General features: G+C 41.7%; 2 long non-coding RNA genes across 2 annotated transcripts; both read left to right on the top strand.

Annotated features, from left to right (window-relative positions):
• Positions 1–276: 276 nt before the first annotated feature.
• LOC142579914 (uncharacterized) lies at positions 277–10,087 on the top strand. Its single transcript, XR_012827498.1, has 5 exons — positions 277–616; positions 1,358–1,448; positions 4,200–4,385; positions 6,193–6,354; positions 9,982–10,087. It is a non-coding gene; the product is annotated as an uncharacterized LOC142579914 (long non-coding RNA).
• A 5,923-nt stretch (positions 10,088–16,010) lies between these two features.
• LOC142578039 (uncharacterized) lies at positions 16,011–20,940 on the top strand. Its single transcript, XR_012827143.1, has 3 exons — positions 16,011–16,065; positions 18,801–18,940; positions 20,786–20,940. It is a non-coding gene; the product is annotated as an uncharacterized LOC142578039 (long non-coding RNA).
• Positions 20,941–26,566: the final 5,626 nt, after the last annotated feature.

The following is a 26,566-nucleotide window of genomic DNA, read 5'->3' as shown; positions in this document are numbered from 1 at the left end:
TATAAAACGCACTAACTTGTGGGAGGGAAAGCGTTCTCCTCTTTTAGAATTCAATTAATTGTCAAGCAATTATATTGCAGTTCGAGTAACTAGAGCACAAATGCGAAAACGAAACCGATTCTGCTCGGTTCTCCGCGCTCAGAGTGCGGCACCAGGGGGCAGCACGCGCTGCGCGTCCGTTGGAGTGGCGGACGGAGCTGCACATGTGTAGTCAGCCGGCATTTTTCGAGTCGTGTTGTAAGTGTAGTTAATTCGCCGTAAATATCTCTTGATTTGTACTCAAGAGTGGAGCAAGAACCCAAGGAAGAGAGATTGACGCATCGGGAGCGAAGAACAGAAACGATGGATGGTTACGCTGCTTGGGTCTCGGCACGTTCGAATTGGCAAAGTTCCGAATTTGTCGCTGTGACGTGTACGCTTGTGCGCTCGTCATTTGCCGTCATCGCGCGGAGATATTTGCGCTGGATGTCTTTCACTTCGTGTACAAAACTCTGCACGCTGCGGCATCGAAGAAGTTGTCCTGTGTTTGGGTGCACGTATGCGCTTGGACACGGATAGCCTGCTTGCTCTCAACGGGTGTTCAACAGTCTACGCGCGCTCGTAACTTGCTCATGAGGTAAGCCCATTTTAATCTTATTTGGTTTGCATAACGTAGGTGTTAAAATGATGTGTGGTAAGCCGGTGTCGCGAACAGAAATATTGTTTCAAAAGACCACTATGCAACGTCTTAGGGCAAAAATGACGCATGAATAGGGAAAGGGATCACCCTATCTTTTCAGATCGATTCCAGTCGTAGCGCGATTGGCTCGATCGCAATTTCCGTGAGGTACTTCTAACCTTTTGTTCACTCGCGTTAAAAGCGTAGAATAAAACTGCGTTCAGTTGAGCTCTTGTATTGACGCTTGTATTGGCTTGAGAGCATACTGTATCCGATACAAGAACTTCTGTTAAAATACGGAAATAAATGTTCGAGGCAATAGCAGTCGCTCACTACCTGTGATCGTTACTTTCTTGCTTGGGTGCACGTTTTAATTGTGACCAGAAAAAAAAGTTCTTTGCTCTGCTGTGTTTCCTTGGTGCAACTTTTTGCGGTGCAGCAAGACGTGTTCCTTCGAATGATGTCTGGGCAGTCAAGGCATTCGTGTCAGTAAGCAAGCAGTAAACGGGGTATCAGTGCGAAAAAATTTGGACCTACAAGAGAAGCGGATGGTATCATCATAGACTCTTTTATTTGACGAATAATTCAGTTGTGTTACTAAAGCGGAGAGTGGATATGCATGAAAGTCAGATTGTATTGATACTCAGCAAAAACAAGGTAACTTATCATTACTAATCAATCCTTTTCTTTTACTGAAAGGCAAGTTGCTGTTGTGCTGGAGCTGAGAAGAGGTCTGCTGCCTGCAATGGGTCCATCTCTCTCAAGTTATTGCAGTATTGTAGCTCTCAAGGTGAGTGGATTTTTTTTCTCTTAGCTATTTGCCACCTGAATCATGACCGTTTACTTAGCTGTGTAGGTGATCACTGTTAGTGACATTGGAGTGCTGGTGGACCAGCACTCCTTTATGATTGCAACGCATATGACAGAGTGCAGCTGTGGCAGTATGCAAAGGTGTTAATCTATAAGCCAAATTAGGTTCTTTGAGGTAATATGTTAATATATTGATGACATTGGATTGTGGTCTAGCAGGCAAAAATGCTAAACAAGAAGAAATTTTAATTTGCGCTTGGTAAGATGTGCAAGCAATTCAGGCTGTTATACATGAAATGGGACATTTGTAGATGTCTTCTACAGTGCTGCAGTCCTGAATTGCTTCAGAGTTGAGTGATACCACTATAATTTCTCTGTAGAGCATGCAGCACAGTTTAGCATTGGGGGATGCTGGCATCAACAGGCGTCTACTTACTGTGAAGTTCAAATGAGGTGTTACTGTTAGGGTGAATATATATAATTTATGGTTTAATTCTAATCTTGTGTCAGGCAGACATAGTTTACCCACTTGGTTAAACAATAGAGATGTAATATCTATGTATACAAGTATTACCCATTCATTTATGCCATTTAGACAATGGCATAAATGCGTGGGTAATACTTGTGTACATAGACAATACATCACTATTGTTTAACCAAGCGGTGCCCCTGCATGGTAAATTTTACAGGGCTATTATTAAGTAATGTCAGCTTTTGTTGTAACATTAAGGCACCTTTTATATTATTACAGATTACCACCATTGTGCACCATCATAGTGTGATATTTACACTAAATGTATTTGACTTTGCTATAAAACCCTGCACAGCAGTGCATCATGAAATTTTTTTTTATAGTTTCTGGCCTCAGAATGCACTTCACGTTATATTCTTGTTTGCAACAAGACTATAATGCAGGTTTCTCTCCTTATGTTTTGTGGCACTTCAAACTGCGGCGAGCTAAACCACTGGGCAGCAATACTGGATACGCTACAGCGTGTGGAGCTGTCTTCAAACACACACAAGGAATACATCATTGCTTTTTTAGCTCAAAACAACGGACACAAGAAAGACGACAGAACAAGGTGCTACTCTCAACTGACAACACTTTATTGCGTCCCTCCTTTGTAGACAGCAGAATCTAGAAGAACATGCACTGTGAACACCCATGTGCAGCAACCACCAACATCTGATCAAAAAAGCACACTCATGCGACAGAATCCAAAAAAAAAAACATATTGAGCACTGTACGAGGTTAAAGGAAGCACACTAATGCACTGTGACCCCAATGACTGTATGAAGAAAACTTCCGATAACTCTCTGGCGGAGGTATCACGGCTCTTTTTCAAAATCATAGCATCACGAAACATTGCGAACCTAAGCGATCCATACCAACAAGCACAGGTTCCCATTTGGCTCAACATTGTAAAATATGGAAGTGCAAAGCCATGTTTCGTGATACTTCGATTTTGAAAAAGTGCTGTGATACCACCGCCCGAGAGTTATCGGAAGCTTTCTTCATACAGTCATTGGGGTCACAGTGCATTAGTGTGCCTTCTTTAACCTTGTGCAGTGCTCAATATGGTTTTGTGGATCCCGTCGCATGAGTACACTCTTGTGATTGGTTGTTAGTGGTCTCTGCACATGGTGCTCACTGCGCATGTTCTTCTAGATTCTACTATTTATAAAGGAGCGATGCAATAAAGTGATGTCAGTTGAGTGTACCGCCTTGTGCTGGTCGTCTTGTGTCCATTGTTTTGCGCTTAACAAAGTATTTATGGATTCACACCAACTAGCCCGCCAACACATTGTGTTGCGGGCACTTCTGAAGTACTGTCTGTCCAATAACCTTGGTGGCATGGAAGCGCCGTCCACTTCTATGCGTTGCTTTCTGTTTCATTGTGGCATCACATCACATTATAATCATAATGTGTATGTACTTTTTCCAAGAGACCCATATTCCTATCCTTGTGTTATATTTGCTGTCGCATTATTTATGTGCAAATGACTGACCAGTGCTCCAAGCTCCATTTTATCGCAAAGTAAACTACTGGTACCTAAACAGTTCTGTATATCAGAAAACCAAAGCTGAACTGCCGAACAGTACCAAGCGGCAGCCTTAGTGCAGTGTCAAGTAGTCAGATTTTATTGGTCATGCAGAGGTGCACAGGATAGCGCTTTATTACTTGCTGAATAATTAAGCTGTGTGAAAACTGAGTATTTACGTAGCTTCAACCACATGCTATTGGCCATTGCTCCTGCCCTCATCAAATGTGGAAGATTATCACGGCATTTCCTATTCTCTTTTTCCTTATTACAGTGGGATTACTGCATGCGTAAGTAGGAAACGGATCACATAGGCAATCAAAAGCCAACAATGTGTAAACATGGAACATTGATTGTACAGTTTGATGACCCAGAATAAGTAGAAATACACCATAAATGATTGACAATTAACTTTTACTTGACACAGGGCTAGAGCATACAGTAAGCACACTGTATGCTCATACAGTGTCACATTAATTTAAATTTTAGTGTAGCTTTACAGTGTACGCTTCTATTGTTGCATTCTGTCAGAGGAATGGTAATGTTTCGCGTGTATAGCAACTAGACTGTCTATATGCAGTAGTAAAAATGTGTGAACTGTATTTTTTAATGATTTGATAGAATGTGTAGCACAATAAAGCCAGACAATCAACGCACAGTGATGTGACTTTCTCTGCACATGTTGCAGGTTCAAAAAAAGTATGGTGGAAGCTGTTGCCAAGGTTCCGACCAGAAAAGACAGCCAGTATAAAAGGGTACACGCCACTGATCTCTACTACAGGGGATGAAGAGCACATCGAGCGCCCTCGACTGAAGCTGGCCTTGTCCCGGAAGTTGGTGCTTCACAACTTTGCGGCAGCACTTTGTTGCACGGGTGTGTGGCATTTCTTCCCCTAACATGCCTGCCTGATGTGCCATAACCTACCCAAGCAGTGTTTCGAGGTGCCCAGAATTTTTCCATTGTAGTGTCTACAGTGTCGCTAACATAAGTGGCTTGCAATGGAAACACTGGTAAATCAGAAAAAACTTGATGTAAGAGAACACTATCATATACGGGTTCAGATTGTCATAAAAGTGCTTACCAGACATGTAGAGACCTCCTAAAATGTGAAAAACCACAAAGAAAAGTTTTTCGGCAGCAATATTATCTGATCGCACGCACTAGTTAGTCCACCATATGCCCTGCTTCCAGGACAAGCGACTGCATGACATCGCATTTCCACTGGCTTCACCTGCATCCGGTGCGGTGTGCTGCATCCAGCGAAACATGTTAGAAATCAGTGGTGCACAGTGTTTTCTGTCCCCTTTCTCGACGCCTACTGAACACATGTTAAACTGTTTCCAAAGCAGACAAACAGAGGGAAAGGGCTCTGAACACATTGCATTTTAAAGTGGCTGGTACTGGGTAACGCAAGTACTGTGGCATAGTAGATTTGCACCAGGCAACCTGGGCGCCCTAAAAGGCTGCTGTTTACTTGCAAATGGCCAACATATTGTGAGCATGTTGAAGTACTTTTTTTTATTCTCATCGCTTATTTAGCTAATGGAGACAGCTTTCACAACTGAAGAAGCCTTGGAAGCATGAAACACTTCACAAAACCAGCTTCAATATATCGTGTCTGCATCACAATTTCATGGCTGCATGAGTGAACCCTCTGGTTAACATGTAAGAGAGTTCATGATGTTTGCCATGCATTATCCACTTTATTTAGAGGTCAACCCTATCTTGAGATTTGAGCTGATGTTGCGTTTAGAGAAATTATGGCCGAGAGCCAGCTTTTGAGAATACAGATTGAGCTTGACAGATTAAATGCCAGAACAAGTCGTTGAGGATTTCAGATCAAGAATCTTCAAAGGCCAGTTCATTTAGTGGTGTTAATATTCTGCTCGAAGTTGTTGATTGTTACGTTCATATGGTGCCCAAGCATTGCGGTAACAACTTCACTTGGAGTACATAGCAAGGGTGTATTCGATGTAAGCTTCTGGCTTTTTTTCTGTGTTTTCAAAAACTGGTTTCTTGTTCAGTTTAAATTTTCAAATTTTGCATTGTTGATTAGGTGTTGTGTCCTGTTTCCTTTTCCTGCAGCTTCTTAGTTAAACATCTGAATAGTGAACACAACTTGACCTTTTGCTTGATTGTCTAGATTACATGCCCTCGATGCAAAACAATTTCACTTCGAAACTGCTTGTACCATACTGAAAGAATAACTTTGAAGCAGCCATAGCCACCAATAACACGCAAGAGATGATTATGAAAATTTTAATATTGTTTTTGAGGGTGTCTTAACTATCATGCACCAAGATTTAGAAATGTAAATGCGATGCAACTAGACAAAATGAAGGTGATGTTTGCCATCGCTTGGAGATACTCTGATTATATTGTGCATTCTGCCTAATTACATAATTCTTAATTAGTTATTAAATATCTCAAATAATTAAATGAAATGTGTCAACGAAAAGTTGTAGAGCAATATGAAAGCCTCCTGATACACTTTTTTGTTACTCTTACTAATTGTGTGCTACATAAAAGTGTTTTTCCAAGGAATAAGCCTGCGAATACACATAAAGTGTCTTGAGTGGCCAGTCATGTGTCAGTTTTGTGGTGCAAAGCCACGAATACAACTTAAATGGGTTCTTTTAAGAAAAAGACTTAGCTCAGCAAATTATCTTTCTATGTGCAGCCTGTGGAGACAAGGTTTCTTAGACATGGCCATGGCCCTCAAGGAAGATGCCGAGGCCACAGGCAGTTCCTCCAGTGACCGTGAAAAGGTCCCCTGGGGCACAAGTCTGGTTTGGCACCCCCACCTTTCTCCTGCAGCTTTTCTGTCTACTTAGCTAACCAGGTGGGTCAATGATGGCAAAGGGAAAAAAGAATCAACAGCATCAAACGCAGAACTTGCTCAAGCTCAATGCATTTTTGGTCTGAAGTGTTTCCCTTATCATTTATCAAAAAACGGGTAATAAGTATATGATATGGTTTTCACACGGACACCTCTTTCCCACAGAGAATTAGCTGTAAAAAAAAGCAGCTTATGAAGGCTTGAATATTAGCGGAGATGATGTGGCATAGATAGGATAATGATTATGAATGTTTCTAATGAAGGTAGTGGTAGTAGAGTGAATAATCAGAGTTTATATATAGATTGAAAGACATTTCATTCCAATGCCAGAATTTTAAATCATCCCAAATAATTCTTGCATTTTATAGTCTTCATTTTATAGTTCTTGATGCTTGCTTCTTGCTGACATCATTCTTATGCTGCATAATTCACCTGTTATAAATTCCCTATTTCTCCCGTTCAAGCAACTTTACATTCATCATAAGAAACCTCGTAGATGAGTTCCAGAAACTTGCTGATGAGATTAGGGGGCGGCGTGTACCCCAGGCTTAGATATGCATTCAAGAGCCTCATATCTTGCAAATGTTAGAAATACTCCTGCTAAGCAAGTTCTTGGTGTCATACAAGGTTATTTGCGAATACGAATTTGCCTAAATTTAGGAAACAGTCAATATAAAACATGTCAAGCGATATCGCTGACAATACACACACATTCCAACTGAACTAAATACAAATAAATATAGCACCAAATGCAGAATCATTGGCATGATGCCATTCTTTCAATGGAATAAAATCTGTCCTGCATTGTAAATCTGGAATCCTTTATAATCCAGACTACTAAATACTTATGAGGGTTGTGACGTAAAATATGCATGTATTTATTCCTCGTTTTTTTACTTTAGGACCCGATAATGCTTAAACAGCAGTGAAAGAACTGGGATCACAGTACCTAATACTTTATATTGCTCCAGAAATCCGTTTCTCTGCCGATCGCAGCATTCGACACTAACAAGAAGGCACATGACACTTAGGGTGGTGCTATTCACTTTGATTGTTTGGGAACGAAACCCATAATGTACATGTTATGGCCCTGCGTGTCATTACGTTTGAACAACAAAAAGGTAGGGGGTTTGCGTTTTGCAAAACTGCATGGAGGTTTTCACTGTGTGCAATTAAAATTAGGAACCTTCCCAGCTCATACTAAATGCATTCTCCAAAGCTTTAGGTTATACAGGTGCACTACTTTACACAGAACACACTCTTTTCCCTCGTCACGGCTCACACTCTTAGGCAGAGTTACACCCTTTGAAGTGCCCCTTCTTCCACACAACGATAATTGTCATCTGCCTTTATGCATTTCCTTTCTTTAACGCTGCGAGCCCTGTGCTTTCCAGTAACGAACGGCATGCGCGTTATCAGCATGATAGCGTTCCCGACAGCAAAGTAGCGGGCGTGGCGTTTTCAAGAAAGGAAACGCATCAAGGCAGATAACGATTATTGTTGTGTGGCAGAAGGGGCACTCCAAAGGGTGTAACTTTGCCTAAGAGTGCAGGTGGTAATTCAGATTCTTCAAAGGTGTTTCATTGTATGGGATGGCACATCGCGCTTCACTTATTTGCAGAATATTGCATTCCAATTGTGTCATATGAGATAAATCCATTAGAGAGCTTTAGCTTGCCCTAAATTTATTACAGCTGTGGACTGGTAAACTGGCCGCAGCTTGCAGTGCTTGTGGAAAAACAATTGTAACTGCCATATTATATGTAACTGTTAGTGCACAGGCATCGGCAGCAGCAATGGTTAGGGTACACTTGTTTCTTCTATTCTGCGGTATGCATCCTCCACCAGAAAGTAGTTTTTTTCGTCTTCCTCTTCTACCATATTGGAATGTGAAATGGGGTGTAATTTGTAGGATATACTCTTGCATAAACTTCATGAGCATTTATTCTTGTCTGTGCCACAGATCATTGTTGCTACCACTGTAAAAGCAGGGTGCCTGTTTACAGCACCCGTAGGGAACAATCTGTGAATCTTTAACGAACAGTAAGGATAATGAATAATCGAATAATTTTTAGTAATTTTCAACAAATTTAGCACTCTTTGCTTTCCACTATGGTGTTTTTAAAACTCTAATCTTGGCACAAAGTTTGAGTGCAGCATGTCATTTTGTGTGAAAGAGTACACTTGTGCGCATAACACCTCATCGTCAACATTCTGCTGCACAGAATGTCATTAGCTTTCGTATGCATTGGTCACTATCTCACAAACCGGTTGCTCCTTTGTTAGTTGGAATGTAGCATTTATGTAAAGCACATTTGATGTTCTAACAAAAAGCATTGTGCCCTCTTATCCCCTAATTCTCCTCATTTGATGCCTAGTGTTGTAATAGCATGGTTGACACCATAAGAGTCAGTGTGGTAAATAATTGTGTCTGGTGGAGTAGGGGGTGTACGTTAACTTAAGCAACTTTTCCAGATGACTTAAATCAGTATTGTGGAATGCTGTTTTTTTTGTTCAATCACTGTTACCAAGTTTTACTTTGGTTGTGGCAACAAGTATAATGTAGTTCGCTAGCACTCCTGTCAACACATATAATGTGCAGGCATCTGTGTTGAAAAAAAGACCAGCTAATGGTTTGCCAGGAGCTAAGGTCCATTTAGACCATTAAATTTTGAACTTACACTGGTGGAAATAACTGGTGAATGAAAGCACACCCAGGAGAGCTGACCATAATATTTTCTTTCATTATAACACTGCTGAAGCTTTGAACCGCATTTGAACTGGCTTGTTTAAAAAATGACCCATTTCCTTGTTCAAGTAAGACAAAGGTTCCACAGGAAGACAGAAACTTGAAGCCGTTAACAGCAGCATGAATATAAACAGCGTTCGACGTTTTGCAATCTTGCACCTGGTTATATTATCCATCCCATTTTTTTCCACAGGCTGTTCTTTACTGTTTTATGGTCATACCCAGTTTAATTTTAATGTCCCTATTTTTTAATATTTGGTTAATATATCTTTTCTTCATTGGCTTTCAACAAAATATATATTCATAATGTGCCTTCATTTACCATTTGCAGTGATCTTAACCAGATGCATCTTGATACAAAATTTATTTTCCTTAATTCTTCGTTTTCCTTTTCCAAAAGTGCAAACTGTTTATCTTGATACCTATTTTGTCTTCTGGGAAGATTGGGTCTACTGGATTAATGACTGCTTACATGTGTACATCGTTTTCTGTTTTGGTCACCCCTACTCTTGGCAAGTACTGACAGCATTGCTCATACCCGCTCCATCACAATCACCACTGCTAAGCACACCCTTCCTTCCTTTATTTTAACACTTTGGCTTCTCTTGACCTATTATATGCACCAGTTACTTCTCCCCCAATGAGGCTAGGGGCCAGTGAGATATGCACAATCCAAAACAACACAGCCAAGGAAAACATTTGCTACCCTAATGACAATGTCGAAATGTTGGCTACAGCAACATCCCTTGTTCCAACAATGTTGATCTACTTACATGTTTTTCTAACACAGAAGTTACTGCTTTGCCGTGTTCTGTGATTATACTTTTTTGCCGCTTTCTTTAGGATGGATATTCACGAATACTATTTGTTTCTCCTAACAGCAGCAAGTTTATCCTTGCAAGCGTTTGGAGTCAAGAACAACTTTCACCAGGAAGAAGTGCAAGACGAGTGATTGAAGAAAATAAAGTTGCTTCTGTGATCTAAGAACTTGAGGACTGAAATGTTGCACCTTTTTGTATATATGCTATGCAGTGCATTCATATCACAAAGTGCGAAGTGTTTTATCTCTGCAGCCATGTCAGTGTGTTGGCAAGACAATTTTCTCAATGGTGACCTGCTGCTTTGACTATGAGCTGCCTTCATGACATTTGCATTAAAGGAGATGTACTATCGTGGACAAAAGTACCCTGGAAGTGCGAGCGTTGACCAAATTGCATTTCTGCTCAAGACTGCTGAAAACAGTGGGTCACGTATGCACATTCCGAACGCAGATGGTGGCACGGCTGATCCCAGCAAATAGCACACCAATAAAATTCGGTCAACTCTCGCACGTCCTGGGCAATTTTGTCCCCGATGGCACATTCTTCGAATAATGGATATGCTCTGCAAGATGAAATACGGGAAGCACCTGTACTTTAACGGATATAGTACAGATTTAGCATACGGAGTCTTTCGTTTTCTGAATACGGCAAGCACCTGTTTTTTAACGGTTATAGTACAGATTCAGCTTACAGTGTGTTCCGTTTTCTGAATACGAGAAGCACCGTACTTTAACGGTTATAGTACAGATTCAGAATACAGAGTCTTCCGTTTTCTAGATACAGAAGCACTCGTATCTTGTATTACGGTCTCTTTTTTACAGTTGTCCGTTCTACGGAAATGACCGTTCTTAATTTACGGAAGAGTGTTCGGTCACAAATTACCAGCAAATTTTCTGTAAAGTAAGGCAAATTTTTTTTACAGTGTGGCGTGAGAAGTTGCTGTGGAGAAATGTTGCGTTCCCTGTAAACGGGCAAGGAATGGGACACAAATGGTGTTCCGCTGTAGGCTGCGTGAACTTCAGCCCTCGCCACAGGCACACAAAGTTTGAGCCAATGCCCATGGCGTTCAGCCGAGGTTAAGCCTATATGTCACAGTCGCGTAGTTCATTCCTATATTGCTGGCGGACCTGAGTGACTGACCTGAAGCTAATTAAGCCATCGGGATCAATAAAACTTCTGTAGTTCAGTTTTTACCACATGAGTTTGAAATAACCCATTCTGCATTTCGCATACAGCACACGCAGAACGCAAGATGCGAGGACACGGAGCACCGTCGACATCAGTAAGTTGCCGTTTTCGACGGAAAGCTGCCCGCCTCACTCACCGGCACTTCCCTAAATCAAATGCAACTGCGAACATAGGTGCATTTTTACGCATTGTCATGCAGACTGATTATTTAGCTTCCGAGGTACGCTGCTTGTCTCGTATCCCAAACGGGCAACAAGCGTAGGCTCCTTCGATACAGCAGCGTAAACAACCACCTCGTTTAGCAGCCAATGGTGGCAATACTGGCATCGGCGCTCCTGCGAGAAAACAACACTTTCAGTAAATGAAAGATCACACGCAGAAAGTCCTCGTTTGTGTCCACTTTTTGAAACATACTGCTTGCATGGAGAGAATATGAAGAATGATAAGTAGGAAGCATAACAACGCTCCCATACAACGATCTCACGCTCGATGTTTTCTAAGGTGTGTTGTTGCTCATATCAGCGTAATTCAGAGTGATGCAGTGGTGTTTACATGTACAAAATCTGCCTGTCTTGATATGTTCTGACAATACTTGATCTCACCGATGAGAGGCTAGCGTTATATATCAAGCGAACGAGGAGTGGTCGCAGTACCTGCTGATGTAAACAAATGCAATGTTCGGTGCTTTGTTCTGTCTGTGGCGTTTTTGCGATACAAATGCGGAACGTTGTGCTCCACATCTTACAGTGAGCGTGCGAAGCGCTATCCTGAGAGGCGTAAAATACCTAAAATATCAAAGAGCACGTATAAAATTAGCGGTTAGGGCCACTCTTGGTCTTCGTTTTGCAGCATGATATGTAGCGTATGGGCTCCGGCGGTTGTGGTGGCGGGTTCAATGCAAACGGCGATTTGTGGCTATTGAATTCGTCAGCATCATAACCGTCAATATTTCACAGATCCGAAGAGCTGATACAGCTCATATTGTCACCCGAGCGTCCGGCGCGGTCACGATTAAGCCAAGCGTCTGCTCTTCGATGTCAGCGGGCGAGACCAGCATGCCTTGCGCGCCGCACCCGGTGACGACACTCGTGACGTAAAACGAAGAAGTTCGCTCGACTGCTTCGTCATGCTCCGGTTTGGTTATTGCACGTTTTTGTTCACTGAACTTTATTTTCCAATTTTGAAAACAAATCTGATATCAGACGCGTGACAGAGGGTTCTCGGGTACCTAAATATTCCGTTACCTTGTTATCGTCAAAAAATCGGCGGAGTTGCACTTTAAGCCAAACGCTTCTCTATAAGTCTTATGATGCTGCACTCCACTATTTTACGATCTCCTGCACATTCCTAATCCTATGTATGCCGAAGTTCTGGATTAAGCAACATTATAGAGTATCACAACGTTCTCAATTTAAAATGAGGGCCAACTTGTTTTTTCGGATTTGCCGCAATTTTGAAACCGAGGAATACCAACGTGAAATCTTGCTTGTAAAAATGAGACTCTGGCAAGAACGTGGCTTTATCTAACATACTTTCCGTAAGTTCTTAAACACTGTTGGTGAAATTTACCCATCTAGCCAGCTTTTTTTTATTATATTAGGATGAACTGTTCACTAATATTCAAATGCAGGAAATGTACCTTCCTGCATAAAGACGCTTGCACATAAGTTCACACACGTCCATGCGAAGGAGCAGGACTGTTCAGATTGCATAAGCATTTACAATTTCCAAAAATATTTCTTGCTGAATAAAAAAAAATAAAAGACTGTGTAGTGCCGCTGCAATAGAATTTGCATACCAATATACTCACATAGACGATCCACTGTCGAAGTGTTTTATCTGTGGCATGCACTGCAGCCGGCCTCCTCTTTGACGCTTCCCTAAGAAAACTCTTGGTGAGCTAGCGGAGCGACCGCGAAGCCTGCGCGTGGCCTCCAAAATGCATGGCACGCCGATGCGTGCGAACGATGAGAAACGCCTAATGCATTAACTAGACTGCTCTCTCGCGCTTCTTTCTGGGCTCGCTGCGTCGTTTCATGACGCTGCCTAGAAGTCCATGCATATCACTGTAAAAAATTTCCGTCATTATACGGAGGATTTCCGTCATTATACGGAGAACTGCAGGTAAAAATACGGAAACTATCTCATATTTCGAAAATACGGCAAAATCTGCCGTTAATATACGGAAATTTCTCTCCGTTTTAAGCTTTGCGGACATTTTCACTGTAATCATATAACGGCCATACACTGTTTTGGACGAAACAGACAGAATTCCGTATTTTCGTTATGCGAACATCCGTATTATTGTGAGAAAATTTAAGCTGTCTGAATGAGCGCTCGTACTCGTAAAGTTTCAGCTAACGATAGTTATTGAACACGCAAACTGTACGCATTATGAAGATGCGTATAAAATGTGAGAGCTAGCCTTCTACCAAAAGCTGCAATAACATATCGTATCAATATATATACGCATCTTCTATTGCGGTCGCAGTTTGCCGCGCATATAGGCCTTTTAACGCTGATCATATGTGCAAATATATGCGCGTTCTCGCAATTTTCTCAAATTAAGCACTTTGTAGTTAATAATACAGCATATATGTTTAAGTGAATGAAGAGCCGTGGACATACGTGCATGCGTAAACAAGCTTGCAGCATTCAGGTGCTGGTGCACTGGGAATGACATTGGTGTTCCATATATATACGTCAAAAATTGTGCGCACGCACTGTAAATCAGTACGGAAACGCAGGGAGTGGTAGAATGACCGTAACTGCGCTTAAATTTTGCAACAAATGGTCTCGAAGGGGACTGGCGGCCTATACATCCAAGTACAACGGTCGGATGAAATTTACGAATGCGGCAAGCAATTAACCCAAGTGTCAAAGGGCATTGCTGAACTGCAATGTAGTTGGTTTAACTCATTCCCATAATATTTACAAAATATCTCGTCTCTGACAATAACTGCCCATTCATTGAGACAAATCGATTACGCATAATCTTCACTGTTCATGTGTTAATTCTCGCGATAAGGTGTAATCGCAAACATTTGGCGCTTCGTCTTGAAACAAGACCGGTAAGCGCGCTCGTTCTTGTACGGTAGAATAAAGAACGCGAACATGCACCGACATGTGTGTAAACTACTGGAAGGTGAGTGAAGATGAAGGACCTATTACCGCGCTAGTACTGTGTGTACTGTCAAAAAGAAGAAAAAAGTAATACGGAAAGAAAGAATGCCCAGTGCCGAGATGTAACGATTCAAGCTTTATTTCTTTTTGACCTAGAATGCAACACCATTAGCTCCATGTGCTTTATATATGCGTAATGTTATGACACAACTCATTAATTACCCTTTCATTACATGCACCAACAAGCCCAAATTATCACTATACTAGAGCTTATGGGCGCATCGCAGTGCGTTGCTTGGCACTTCATTGCAGCACAGGGGTTTGCTATCCCCAATAGCGAACGCTTTGGTTGACCTCCCTGCCTTTCTGCTTCTTGCATTCTCACTCCCTTTGTATAAAACGCACTAACTTCTGGGAGAAAAAGCGTTCTCCTCTTTTAGAATTCAATTAATTGCCAAGCAATTATATTGCAGTTCCAGTAGCTAGAGCACAAATGCGAAAACGAAACCGATTCTGTTCTGTTCTCCGCGCTCACAGAGTGCGGCACCAGTGGGCAGCGCGCGCTGCGCGTCCGTTAGGAGTGGCAGACGGAGCTGCACTTGTGTAGTCAGCCGGAATTTTTCGTGTCGCGCTGTAAGAGTTGTTAAATTGCCGTAAATATCTCTTGATTTATACTCAAGAGTGGAGCAAGACCCCAAGGAAGAGAGATTGACGCATCGGGAGCGAAGAACAGAAACGATGGATGGTTACGCTGTTTGGGTCTCGGCACGTTCGAATTGGTAAAGTTCCGAATTTGTCGCTGTGTTGTGTACGCTTGTGCGCTCGTCATTTGCCGTCGTCGCGAGGAGATATTTGCGCTGGATGTCTTTCACTTCGTGTACAAAACTTTGCACGCTGCGGCATCGAAGAAGTTGTCCTGTGTTTGGGTGCACGTATGCGCTTGGACACGGATAGCCTGCTTGCTCTCAACGGGTGTTCCACAGTATACGCGCGCTCGTAACTTGCTCATGAGGTAAGCCCATTTTAAACTTATTTGGTTTGCATAACGTAGGTCTTAAAATGATGTGTGGTAAGCCGGTGTCGCGAACAGAAATATTGTTTCAAAACACCACTATGCAACGTCTTAGGGCAAAAATGACGCATGAATGGGGAAAGGGATCACCCTATCTTTTCAGATCGATTCCAGTCGTAGCGCGATCGGCTAGATCGCAACCTTTTGCTCACTCGCGTTAAAAGCCAAGAATAAAACTGCGTTCAGTTGAGCACTTGTATTAACGCTTGTATTGGCTTGAGAGCCTACTGTATCCGATACAAAAACTTTTGTTAAATTACGGAAATAAACCTTCGAGGCAAAAGCAGTCGCTCACTACCTGTGATCGTTACTTTCTTGCTTGGGTGCACGTTTTAATTGTGACCAGAAAAAAAGTTCTTTGCTCTGGCTGCTCTGCTGAGTTTCCTTGGTGCAACTTTTTGCGGTGCAGCAAGACGTGTTGCTTCGAATGATGTCTGGGTAGTTAAGGCATTCGTGTCAGTAAGCAAGCAGTAAACGCGGTATCAGTGCGAAAAAAATTGGACATACAAGAGAAGCGAATGATATCATCATAGACTCTTTTATTTTACGAATAATTCAGTTGTATTACTAAAGCGGAGAGTGGATATGCATGAAAGTCAGATTGTATTGATACTCAGCAAAAACAAGGTAAGTTATCATTACTAATCAATCCTTTTCTTTTTCTGAAAGGCAAGTTGCTGTTGGTGCTGGAGCTGAGAAGAGGTCTGCTGCTTGCAATGGGTCCATCTCTCTCAAGTTATCGCAGTATTGTAGCTCTCAAAGTGAGTGGATTTATTTTTTCTCTTAGCTATTTGCCACCTGAATCATGACCATCTACTTAGCTGTGTAGGTGATCACTGTTAGTGACATTGGAGTGCTGGTGGACAAGCACTCCTTTATGATTGCAACACATATGACAGAGTGCAGCTGTGGCAGTATGCGAAGGTGTTAATCTATGGGCCGAATTAGGTTCTTTGAGCTAATATGTTAATTTATTGATGACATTGGATTGTGGTCTAGCAGACAAAAATGCTAAACAAGGAGAAGTAATTTTAATTTGCAGTTGGTAAGATGTGCAAGCAATTCAGGCTGTTATACATGAAATGGGACATTTGTAGATGTCTTCTACACTGCTGCAGTCCTGAATAGCTTCATAGTTGAGTCATACCACTATAATTTCTCTGTAAAGCATGCAGCACAGTTTAGCATTGGGGAGGCGCGCATCAACAGCGTCTACTTAATGTGAAGTTCAAATGAGGTGTTACTGTTAGGGTGACTATATATAATTTATGGTTTATTTCTAATCTTGTATGAGGCAGACATAGCTTATCCACTTGGTTAAGCAATAGATATGTATCTATGTATACAAGTATTACCCATTCATTTATGCCATTTGGACAATGGCAGAAATGCATAGGTAATACTTGTGTACATAGATATTACATCACTATTGTTTAACCAAGTGGTGCCCTGCATGATAAATTTTACAGGGCTATTATTAAGTAATGTCAACTTTTGTTGTAACCTTAAGGCACCTTTTATATTATTACAGATTACCACCATTGTGTACCATCATAGTGTGATATATACAAAATGTATTTGACTTTGCTATAAAACCCTGCACAGTGGTGCATCATGAAATTTTTTTCTATAGTTTCTTGCCTCAAAATGCACTTCATGTTAGATTCTTGCTTGCAACAAGACTATAACGCAGGTTTCTCTCCTTATATTGTGTGGCAGTTCAAAGTGCGGCGAGCTAAACCACTGGGCAGCAATACTAGAATCGCTACTGCGTGTGGAGCTGTCTTCAAACACACACAAGGAATACATAATTGCTTTTTTAGCGCAAAACAAAGGACTCAAGAAAGACGACCAGAACAAGGCGCTACTGTCAACTGACATCACTTTATTGCGTCCCTCCTTTGTAGACAGCAGAATCTAGAAGAACATGCGCTGTGAACACCATGTGCAGGAACCACCAACATCTGATCACAAGAGCGCACTCATGCGACAGAATAAAAAAAAAAACATATTGAGCACTGTACGAGGTTAAAGAAAGCACACTAATGCACTGTGACCCCAATGACTGTATGAACAAAGCTTCCGATAACTCTCTGGCGGTGGTATCACGGCTCTTTTTCAAAATCGTAGTATCACGAAACATTGCGAACAAAAGCGATCCATACCAACAGGCCCAGGGTCCCATTTGGCTCAACATTGTAAAATATGGAAGTGCAAAGCCATGTTTCGTGATACTATGATTTTGAAAAAGTGCTGGGATACCACCGCCCGAGAGTTATCGGAAGCTTTCTGCATACAGTCATTGGGGCCACAGTGCATTAGTGTGCTTTCTTTAACCTTGTGCACTGCTCAATCTGGTTTTTTAGATCCCGTCGCATGAGTACGCTCTTGTGATCGGTTGTTGGTGGTGCCTGCACATGGTGCTCACTGCTCATGTTCTTCTAGATTCTACTATCTATAAAGGAGTGACACAATAAAGTGATGTCTGTTAAGAGTAGCGCCTTGTGCTGTCGTCTTTCTTGTGTCCATTGTTTTGCGCTTAACAAAGTATTTATGGATTCACACCAACTAGCCCGCCAACACATTGTGTTGCGGGCACTTGTGAAGTACTGTCTGTCCAATAACCTTGGTGGCATGGAAGTGCCGTCCACTTCTATGCGTTGTTTTCTGTTTCATTGTGGCATCACATCACATTATAACCATAATGTTTGTTCTTTTTCCAAGAGACCCATATTCCTATCCTTGTGTTATATTTTCTGTCGACCAATGACCAGGGCTCCAAGCTCCATTTTATCGCAAAGTAAACTACTGGTACCTGAACAGTTCTGTGTATCAGAAAACCAAAGCCGAATTGCCGAACAGTACCAAGCAGGAGCCTTAGCGCAGTGTCAATTAGTCAGATTTTATTGGTCATGCAGAGGTGCACAGCATACCTCGTTACTACTTGCTGAACAATTAAGCTGTGTGAAAACTGAGTATTTATGTAGCTTCAACCACATGCTATTCGCCATTGCTCCTGCCCTCAGCAAATGTGGAAGGTTGTCACGGCATTATTTTTTCTAACTCTTCTTCCTTATTACAGTGGGATTACTGCATGCGTAAGTAGGAAACGGATCATATAGGCAATCAAACGCCAACAATGTCTAAACTTGGAACATTGATTGCACAGTTTGATGACCCAGAATAAGTAGAAATAAACCATAAATGATTGACAATTAACTTTTACTTGACACAGAGCTAGAGCATACAGTGAGCATACTGTATGCTCATCCGGTGTCACATCAATTTAAATTTTAGTGCAGCTTTACAGTGTACGCTTCTATTGTTGCATTCTGTCTGAGGGATGGTAATGTTTCGCATGTCTAGCAACTAGACTGTATATATACAGTAGTAAAAATGTGCGAACTGTATTTTTTAATGATTTAATAGAATGTGCAGAACAATAAACCCATACAATCAACGCACAGTGATGTGACTTTCTCTGCACATGTTGGAGCTTCAAAAAGGTATGGTGGAAGCTGTTGCCAAGGTTCCGACCAGAAAAGACAGCCAGTATAAATGGGTCCACACCACTGATCTCTACTACAGGGGATGAACAGCACATCGAGCACCCTCGACTGAAGCCAACCTTGTCCCGTAAGTTGGTGCTTCACATCTTTGCAGCAGCACTTCGTCTGCACGGGTGTGTGGCGTTTCTTACCCTAACATGCCTGCCTGATGTGCCATAAACTACCCAAGCAGTGTTTCGAGGTGTCCAGAATTTTTCCATCGCAGTGTCTACAGCGTCGCTAACATAAGTGGCCTGCAATGGAAACACTGGTAAATGAGAAAAAACTTGGTGTAAGAGAACACTATTGTATACTGGTTCAGATTGTCATAAAAGCACTTACCAGACATGTATAGACCTCCTAAGATGTGAAAAACCACAAAGAAAAGTTTTTCGGCAGCAATATTATCTGATCGCACGCACTAGTTAGTCCACCATATGCCCTGCTTCCAGGCCAAGCGCCTGCATGACACCGCATTTCCACTGGCTTCACTTGCATCCGGTGCGGTGTGCTGCACCCAGCAAATCACATTAGAAATCAGTGGTGCACAGTGTTTTCTGTCTCCTTTCTCGACGCCTACTGAACACATGGTAAACTGTTTCCAAAGCAGAAAAACAGAGGGAAAGGGCTCTGAACACATTGCATTTTAAAGTGGCTGGTACTGGGTAACGCACGTATTGTGGCATAGTAGATTTGCACCAGGCAACCTGGGCGCCCAAAAAGGCTGCTTTTTGCTTGCAAATGGCCAACGTATTGTGAGCACGTTGAAGTTCTCTTTTTATTCTCATCGCTTATTTAGCTAGTGGAGACAGCTTTCACAACTGGAGAAGAAGCCTTGGAAGCATGAAACACTTCACAAAACCAGGTTCAATATATCGTGTCTGCATCACAATTTCATGGCTGCATGAGTGGACCTTCTGGTTAACATGTAAGAGTGTTCATGGTGTTTGCCATGCATTATTCACTTTATTTACAGATCAACCCTATCTTGAGATTTGCTGATGTTGCATTTAGAGAAATTATGGCCGAGAGCCAGCTTTTGAGACTACAGATTATACGCCAGAACAAGTCGTTGAGGGTTTCAGATCAAGACTCTTCAAAGGCCAGTTCATTTAGTGGTGTTATTATTCTGCTCAAAGTTGTTGATTGTTGCGTTCATATGGTGCCCAAGCATTGCGGTAACAACTTCACTTGGAGTACATAGCAAGGGTGTATTTGTCGTAAGCTGCTGGCTTTTTCTGTGTTTTCAAAAACTGGTTTCTTGTTCACTTTAAATTTTCAAATTTTGCATTGTTTATTAGGTATTGTGTCCTGTTTCCTTTTCCTGCAGCTTCTTAGTTAAACATCTGAATAGTGAACACAACTTGACCTTTTGCTTGATTTTCTAGATTACACGCCCTCGATGCAAAACAATTTCACTTCACAACTGCTTGTACCGTACTGAAAGAATAACTTGAAGCAGCCATAGCCACCAATAACACGCAAGAGATGGTTGTGAAAATTGTAATATTGTTTTTTGATCTACAGGGTGTCTTAACTATCCTGCAAAAAAATTTAGAAATATGTAAATGCGATGTAACTAGACATAATGAAGGTAATGTTGTTTGCCATCGCTTGGAGATACTCTGATTATTTTTTGCATTCTGCCTAATTACATAATTCTTAATTAGTTGATAAATATCTCAAATAATTAAATGAAATGTGTCAATGAAAAGTTGAGCAATATGAAAGCCTCCCGATACACTTTTTTGTTACTGTTACTCATTGTGTGCTACGTAAAAGTGTTTTTCCAAGGAATAAGCCTGCGAATACACATAATGTGTCTTGAGCGGCCAGTCATGCGTCAGTTTTGTGGTGCAAAGCCACAAATACAACTTAAATGGTTTGTTATAAGAAAAAGACTTAGCTCAGAAAATTATCCTTGTTTATGCAGCCTGTGGAGACAAGGTTTCTTAGACATGGCCATGGCCCTCAAGGAAGATGCCGAGGCCGCAGGCAGTTCCTCCAGTGACCGTGAGAAGGTCCCCTGAGGCACAAGTCTAATTGGCACGCCTACCTTTCTCCTGCAGCTTTTCTGTCTACTTAGCTAACCAGGTGGGTCAATGATGGCAAAGGGAAAAACGAATCAACAGCTTCAAACGTAGAACTTGCTCCAGCTCAATGCATTTTTGGTGTGAAGTTTTTCCCTTATCATTTATCAAAAAACGGGCAATAAGTATATGATATGGTCTTCATACGGACACCTCTTTCCTACACAGAAGTACCAGTAAAAAAAGCAGCTGATGAAGGCTTGAATATTAGCTACGATGATGTGGCATAGATAGGATAATGATTATGAATGTTTCTGGTGAAGCTAGTGGTAGTAGAGTGAATAATCAGAGTTTATATATAGATTAAAATACATTTCGTTCCAATGCCAGAATTTTAAATCATCCCAAATAATTCTTCCGTTTGATAGTCTATGCACATTGAGTGACAGTGCTTCTTGATGCTTGTTTCTTGCTGACATCATTCTTATGCTGCATAATTCACCTGTTCAAATTCCCTATTTCTCCCTTTCAAGCAACTTTGCATTCATCATAAGAAACCTCGTAGATGAATTCCAGAAACTTGCTGATGAGATTAGGGGGCGGCGTGCACCCCAGGCTTAGATATGCATTCAAGAGCCTCATATCTTGCAAATGTTAGAAATACTCCTGTTAAGGAGGTTCTTGGTGTCATGCAAGGTTATATGCGAATACGAATTTGCCTAAATTTAGAAAACAGTCAATCTAAAACATGTCAAGCGATATCGCTGACAATACAGACACATTCCAACTGAACTAAATACCAATAAATATAGCACCAAATGCAGAATCATTGGCATGATGCCATTCTTTCAGTGGAATAAAATCTGTCCTGCGTTGTAAATCTGGAACCCTTTATAATCCAGACGACTGAATACCTCATGAGGGTTGTGACGTAAAATATGCACGTATTTAATCCTCGTTTTTTTTACTTTAGGACCCGATAATGCTTAAACAGCAATGAAAGAACTGAGGTCACAGTACTTAATACTTTATATTGCTCCAGAAATCCGTTTCTCTGCCGATCGCAGCATTTGACACTAACAATTTTTGACAGAAAATGTGAGAAAGAAGGCACATAACACTTAGGGTGGTGCTATTCACTTTGATTGTTTGGGAACGAAACCCATAATGTACGTGTTATGGTCCTACGTGTCATTACCTTTGAAGAACAAAAAGGTAGGGGGTTTGCGTTTTGCAAAACTGTATGGAGGTTTTTACTGTGTGCAATTAAAATTGGAAGCCTCCACAGCTGATACTAAACGCATTCTCCACAGCTTTAGGTTATACAGGTGCACTACTTTACACAGAACACACTTTTTTACCTCGTCACTGCCCGCACTCTTAGGCGAAGTTACACCCTTTGGAGTGCCCCTTCTGCCACACAACGATAATTGCCATCTGCCTTGATGCGTTTCCTTTCTTTAACGCTGCGAGCCCTGTACTTTCCAGTAACGAACGGCATGCGCGTTATCAGCATGATAGCATTCCCGACAAGAAAGTAGCGGGCGTGGCCTTTTCATGAAAGGAAACGCATCAGGGCAAATAACGATTATTGTTGTGTGGCAGAAGCGGCACTCCAAAGGGTGTAACTGCCTAAGAGGGCAGGTGGTGATTCAGATTCCTGAAAGGTGTTTCATTGTATGGGATGGCACATCGCTCTTCACTTATTTGCAGAATATTGCATTTCAATTGTGCCATATGAGATAAATCCATTAGAGAGCTTTAACTTGCACTGGCAGCAGCTTGCAGTGCTTGAGGAAAAACAATTGTAACTGCCATACTATATGTAACTGCTAGCGCACAGGCATCGGCAGCAGCAATGGTTACGGTACACTTGTTTTTTCTGTTCTGGGGTATGCATCCTCCACCAGAAAGTAGTTTTTTTCGTCTTCCTCTTCTACCACATTAGAATGTGAAATGGGGTGTAATTTGTAGGGCATCCTCTTGCATAAATTTCATGAGCATTTATTCTTGTCTATGCCACAGATGATTGTTGCTACGACTGTGAAAGCAGGGTGCCTGTTTACAGCCCCCGTAGGGTACAATCTGTGAATCTTTAACGAACAGTAAGGATAATGAATAATCGAATAATTTTCAGTAATTTTCCACAAATTTAGCACTCTTTGCTTTCCACTGTGGTGTTTTTCAAACTCTAATGTTGGCACAAGGTTTGACTGCAGGATGTCATATTGTGTGAAATATTGCACTTGTGCGCATAACACCTAATCGTCAACGTTCTGCTGCACAGAATGTCATTAGCTTTCGTATGCATTGGTCACTATCGGCTGATCCTTTGTTAGTTGGAATGTAGCATTTATGTAAAGCAAATTTGATGTTCTAACAAAAAGCATTGTGCCCTCTTATCCCCTTATTCTCCTACTTGATGCCTAGTGTTATAATAGCACGGTTGACACCACGAGAGTCAGTGTGGTGTATAATTGTGTCTGGTAGGGTGGGGGATGTACATTAACTTAAGCAACTTTTCTAGACGACTTGAATCAATATTGTGGAATGCTGTTTTTTTCAATCACTGTTACCAAGTTTCACTTCGGTTGTGGCAACAAGTATAATGTAGTTCGCTAGCACTCCTGCGAACACATAAAATGTGCGGGCATCTGTGTTGAAAAAAAGACCAGCTAGTGGTTTGCCAGGAGCTAAGGTCCATTTCGACCATTAAATTTTGAGCTTACACAGGTGGAAATAACTGGTGAATGAAAGCGCACCCAGGAGAACTGACCATAATATTTTCTTTCATTATAATAATGCTGAAGCTTTGAACTGCATTTGAACTGACTTGTTTAAAAATGACCCATTTCCTTGTTGAAGTAAGACAAAGGTTCTACAGGAAGACAGAAACTTGAAGCCGTCAACAGCAGCATGAATATAAACAGCGCTCGACGTTTTCCAATCTTGCACCTGGTTATCATATTGTTCATCCCATTTTTTTCCACAGGCTGTTCTTTACTGTTTTATGGTCATACCCAGTTTAATTTAAAGTCCCTATTTTTGAATATTTGGTTAATATATCTTTTATTCATCGGCTTTCAACAAAATATATATTCATAATGTGCCTTCATTTACCATTTACAGTGATCTTAACCAGATGCATGTTGATACAAAATTTATTTTTCTTAATTCTTCGTTTTCCTTTTCCAAAAGTGCAAACTGTTTATCTTGATACCTATTTTGTCTTCTGGGAAGATTAGGTCTACTGGATTAATGACTTACACGTGTACATCGTTTTCTGTTTTGGTCGCCTTTACTCTTAGCAAGTACTGACATCAGTGCTCATACCCGCTCCATCACAATAACCACTGCTAAGCACACCCTTCCTTACTTTATTTTAACACTTTGGTTTCTCTTGACCTATTATATGCACCAGTTTCTTCTTCCCCAATGAGTCTAGGGGCCAGTGAGCTATGCACAATCCAAAACAACACAGCCAAGGAAAGCATTTGCTACCCTAATGACAAGCACCTATGTCGAAATGTTGGCTACAGCAACATCCCTTGTTCCAGAAATGTTGGTCTACTTGCATGTTTTTCAAACACAGAAGTTACTGCTTTGTCGTGTTCCGTGATTATACTTTTTTTGCTGCTTTCTTTAGGATGGATATTCACGAATACTATTTGTTTCTTCTAACAGCAGCAAGTTTATCCTTGCAAGCGTTTGGGGTCAAGACCAACTTTCACCAGGAAGAAGTGGAAGATGAGTGATTGAAGAAAATAAAATTGCTTCTGTGATCTGAGAAGTTGAAGACTGAAATGTTGCACCTTTTTGTATATATGCTATGCAGTGCATTCATACCACAAAGTGCAAAGTGTTTGATCTCTGCAGCCATGTCAGTGTGTTAGCAAGACAATTTTCTCAATGGTGACCTGCTGCTTTGGCTATGAGCTGCCTTCATGACATTTGCATTAAAGGAGATGTACTATCGTGGACAAAAGTACCCTGGAAGTACGAGCATTGACCAAATTGCATTTCTGTTCAAGACCGCTGAAACCAGTGGGCCACGTATGCACATTCCGAACGCAGATGGTAGCACGGCTGATCCCAGGAAATAGTGCACCATAAAATTCGGTCGACTCTCGCACGTCCTGAGCAATTTTGTCCCCGATGGCATATTCTTCGAACAATGGATATGCTTTGCAAGATTAAATACGGGAAGCACCTGTACTTTAACGGATGTAGTACAGATTTAGCATACGGAGTCTTTCGTTTGCTGAATAGAGCAAGCACCTGTAATTTAACGGTTATAGTACAAATTCAGCATAGAGTGTGTTCCATTTTCTGAATACGAGAAGCACCGTACTTTAACGGTTATAGTACAGATTCAGAATACAGAGTCTTCCGTTTTCTAGATACAGAAGCACTCGTATTACGGTCTCTCTTTTACAGTTTGTCCGTTCTACGGAAATGACCGTTCTTAATTTACGGAAGAGTGTTCGGTCACAAACTACCCGAAATTTTCTATAAAGTAAGGCAAATTTTTTTTACAGTGTAGCCCCCAAAACAAGAAGCGCGGCACACTTGTGCCTGCGAACGCTGATGATTGTTCTGTAGCTTGCTACACACCTTGTAGTACACGTCCTCAGTGGCCCATGTTGCGGAGATGTTAATTGAAAAACGGCACATTTCCAGTGAATTCATGGCGCAGCTCGTTTAAGCGTTGGCTTTAAAAAACGTTCATGAAAACTGGCAGATTTGCGGCGCAGCCTGCTCACGCTTCAGTTTGCTATCCTTGAAGAAGCCTTCTGACGTGTGCCCGATTGCACGCAGCGTCGAATAAATTTGAAGTAACTTTTAAATGCGTCATCAGTCTTACAGTATCTCACGCATTTTTCAGGGGCTATCTCTCTAATGTTTCTATCTAACCGTCTCCCGCCTGCTTGGGCCACTAGGTAGTGCGTGTTAGAATAAATAGCGTGTCGTGCTACTACCTGATGAAACAGGCTTCAAAACGGACCGTTTGCTCAGCTTGGGTGACTTGAGTATGTGACGTTGAGTATATACGTGCCAGTCTTGAACAAACTACTTTTACGCTGGCATGGGTCACTGTAGACGCGTGACTCGGTAGTTACCGCTGTTCGAGAAAAATCCTTGACGCCGACTTGGAGTACTCGATATGTGCCACTCGATCCGAGCTGGTTTCCTTTTTAACCTCTTTGATACCATCCTAGGTAATTGGTAAATGCCAATAGGTGCGTTCCGCTCATCAGTGAACATTCTTGATGCCAACATGACTAACTTGGTATGGGCAACTGGGAAGGGGCAGCACTACAATGACCAAAAGTATCCCTTAAATATCTCCAATCCTATTCAAATCAAACCCACGTCACAAGGGTTCCTCAAAGACACAAACCCGACGCTTGACCTGGCTGCATAGCAAATTCACTGAGTTTACAATGAACGCCTTTCACGCCAACGCTTCAGCGACCTGCGCGATCACTGTGTATGTGGTGTTCTACAATCAACCCCTCGCCAACTTTGGCCACTAAGTGGCACGATATGGGGCAATGAGAGGAAAGAATTTTCAGCATTTGCAGCCTGCGGAGCGCCGCACTTGTCGTCTCAGAGGCCATGCGTGAGCTTCTCAGCAGCGCCACTAGGTTTCGTAGCGTATCCAGGAATTAGCGCGAAAGAGG

The sequence above is a fragment of the Dermacentor variabilis genome, chromosome 4 (assembly GCF_050947875.1).
Source record: "Dermacentor variabilis isolate Ectoservices chromosome 4, ASM5094787v1, whole genome shotgun sequence".
Taxonomy (NCBI): Eukaryota; Metazoa; Arthropoda; class Arachnida; order Ixodida; family Ixodidae; genus Dermacentor; species Dermacentor variabilis.
This window is presented reverse-complemented; position numbering and strand designations above follow the sequence as displayed.